The sequence below is a fragment of the Grammomys surdaster genome, unplaced genomic scaffold, assembly GCF_004785775.1.
Source record: "Grammomys surdaster isolate TR1022 unplaced genomic scaffold, NIH_TR_1.0 958, whole genome shotgun sequence".
Lineage (NCBI taxonomy): Eukaryota > Metazoa > Chordata > Mammalia > Rodentia > Muridae > Grammomys > Grammomys surdaster.
In genome coordinates, this window is record NW_021605377.1 from 10,142,481 (window position 1) to 10,146,007 (window position 3,527).

The following is a 3,527-nucleotide window of genomic DNA, read 5'->3' on the forward strand; positions in this document are numbered from 1 at the left end:
AAACACACTTTGTGTAAACACAGATTCATTACACTGACAGTAAAAAGAGGAGAAAGAAACTGACATTTGCTGAGCACGTGCCGTCTCCCAAGAACCCTGCAAAGCATGTCCCTTTTGATTTATCTTCCTAGAACCCCGTGCAGGAGACATGATCCTCCTGCTTTACATGCAGAGAACTCAAATGAGTGATGGTACAGGGCAGGGACAGTATTTAAACTCACCTCTGCCCAGATACACAGCCCCTGCTCTTTACCCAGTACTTTGCAGCCTTGGATATCGTCCACATTTAGGGTTGTAATTCCAGGATTTTATTTTTGTTTCCCACTTTCATTCCTTATCAAATCAGTTCCTTCCTTCTCATCTTCTCCACTCCACATCCCACCCTGCTATCCTTGAAGATGTTTGATGTCTTCTCCTTTACCGTTGTGTGCCTTGGTGACTACTAATTCAGGACACTAACGTATTTCTTTGGATTTTAATAAAAATAATGTTATGCTTTGACTTTGAAGAGGTCCTTAAAGACTTAAGTGTTGAAGACTGGCTGACAGCTGGTGGAATTCTGGGACGTGACCAACTGGGTCATGAGGAACCTGACCTAAGTAGCATTTGAGTTGATTGATGAAATCAGAATCAATAATTGCAAATGGCGGGAGCTGAGGGCTGGTTCTGACTGTGCTGCTGAGAGACCTTTGAAGTATGTGCCACGCCCCTGAACTCTTCCTCTGCCTATTTCCTCTGTTCATCCCAACTGATATGAGGCAAGCAGACATTCATTCTACTGGGATATTCTAGCCTCATCCAGCAATGGAGCCAGCCTAACAAACTAAAGCAGTGGGCTCTCAGTCTGTGGTGGCTTGTGACTTCTTTTGGTGGTCGCCTATCAGATATCCTGCTTATCAGATAGTTACATCATGATTCATAACAGTAGCAAATTACAGTTATGAAGTAGTAAGGAAAATGATGTTACGGTGTGTGTGTGTGTGTGGGGGGGGTCACCACAACATGAGGAACTGTATTAAAGGGTCTCAGCATTAGGAAGGTGGAGAACCACTGGACTAAAGCATATGAAACCAGGAACCAAAATAAAGCTTTATTTCCTTTCAGGTGCTGTTCTTGTGTGCTTTGTTACTGTGGCAAGAATGTCTGACCACTGCAGGAGCCATAACCCTCCAAAAACACAACATTAGAAAAAAGATCATTGAATGCAATAGTGGCATGTATACAGTTAAGTCTGGTTCAATGTGTGTTTATATTTCAATTTCTGTTTCAGATGGATGGCTGTTCTAGATGTCTTTGGTTCATCTACTTTATAGTTTTTATTTTTTGTTACTGTTTTGTTTTGATTTATTTTACACGTAAAAAGCATTTCCTGCCAACCAGGGAGACGATGATTATAATCAGTTTAAATAAAGAAAACCTGGAGATGTGTTGAGACATGTCCTCTTATCTGCGATTTTGGATGGTTGGAGCATCTTCACTAGTATTTTGGGGATATTTAATCAACTATTTTTAAGACTCAGAGAGCAGGTTTCATATGAAAATATTTGCGATTCATTTGGGCAAATACATGAGTAATGAGAACTCAGATAAGAAGGAGTGCTGTGTAAAATGCTCCACTGTTTCTATGAACAATAAGCCACAGAATCCTAAGAAGTGATAAATCATGCCCCGTTGAGTCACAGGAAATAACTGTCTAGATGTGGCCTGGGAAACGGCTGAGGTACTTGGCAATCAGAGGGAAGTGATTTATTTGGGAGGGGGAGGGTGACATTTGCGTTATCTTCAGCAATGGGAAAGAAGTAATCCCTCTTTGGAGCAACTGTGAGTTTGCCCTTAGCCTTGGAGATTGCCCACTCTCCTTTGTGATTTACCTATGCTGTGGCGCACGTCACACGATACATCATTTTTACGTGGCCACCTCAACTGTGGTCAGCCTTGTATGTTTATTGAGGTAGTTACTCGCCATTTGCTAGGTACTTATTATATAGAAGGCTATTCTAAGCACCAAGAAATGGCAATGGACAAAACAAATGCTAGCTGCCCCCATGATGGGTACATTTGATTAGATGTGGCCCATTTTAATCGTTACCTTGCTGTGGTGGGACGCCACTATTGACATATGTTAGACAAATGCTTTATCAGCAAACTATGTCATTGATCTCTTTAAAGCCTTCTATACTGAACATTTTTTATATGAAAACATGTTTATTATAGAACATTAGAAAAATGACCCAGGTGACTGTTAAAATACACAAACCCCACACTACTGTACGTGACAAAGGCTTGAGAGCATGCAAATACCCTAGGCTGGAGAGTCACGTCTGTTCCTTACAAATCACACCAGAAAAGTTCTCAAATATTTGAATCCAAAGTGAACGTATGAATTGGCTTGACATGATTCAAAGAGTAAAATATAAGTATAAGGGCAATTAAACAAAGGCAATAATTAGTTTCCAATCGTCAATCCTGGACAGTAACTGGAGAGCAGTGTGTATGTGCCCTGTCTGTGTGTACATACACACAGAATCAGGTCAAAAATCTAGGGAGCGGCCTGTGCCCACATATTTGAAGCCCCTGAAGAATGCCATAAAATGGATATATAACATCCATTATGCATCTGTGTCAAGAGCAGCTCATTTCCAAAATTATGCATTTCTTTAGAAGAAAATAGTGTTCTAACCAGCACAGACGACAGGGGATGAGCTGAGACCATGCTGTGCTCACAGGCATCCACTGTACTGGAGGTATCCATGTTAGTCTTGGGGCTTTAAGAACATCTTCTTTGTTTTAATGGCTTTTACATTTCCATTTTCATCTTCTTCGTAATTGGCTCGGTCCCTTTTCTTGGCAAACTTTTCTCCAATTGTTCCCACCAAAGTCTCCTGTCTTCTTGCCATTTCTTCATCCATCTCGTCGACCTCTGCCATCTCATCATCTTCTGCTGCCGCTGCTCTGTTCTTAGAACTCATCTGAAGCATTAACTTCTCAACTTCAGGATTAAACCCTCTGAATGACATCCTTCCGTAGAGAAGATCCTCACAGAGGGAGACGCTCTGTTCTTCTATGAGGAAGCTCTCTTTCTCCTTCAACTCCGGCAAATCCAGGTACCAGTGCTCATCGCCAATCATCTTCCATTCTTCCTCTTCTAGTTGCTTCTTGGTTTCCGAGTCCAGGCCTCTTGGCATGAACTTCATGCACAGCAGGTTCTTGGATAACTTAGTCATGTGCTTTAAGGCCATGTTGGACACACTTTCAAATACTGAACATGTTTTTAAAAGAAAAAAATGATGTTTTTATGCAAAGGAAATCTACCAATGACATTCTACTTAGACAACATTAAATTGAGAGATAGTTTAATAAAGGATAATAAATTCAAAACCTATTCATATCAAAGAACATCAAGGACTTATTTTCAGAGAAATCGGTCTAATTGTCTGTTCCCAGTTCTAAGACAAGGAAAGCAATGTTTCTTTGAACTTTCTAAGTCTTTATGTAGTCTTTTTTCTTCCTTTTATTATTACTTTTTT

General features: G+C 40.5%; 1 pseudogene; it reads right to left on the bottom strand.

Annotated features, from left to right (window-relative positions):
- Window positions 1–2,753: 2,753 nt before the first annotated feature.
- On the bottom strand, window positions 2,754–3,239 carry LOC114634406 (annotated as a pseudogene).
- Between the last annotated feature and the right edge of the window lie 288 nt (window positions 3,240–3,527).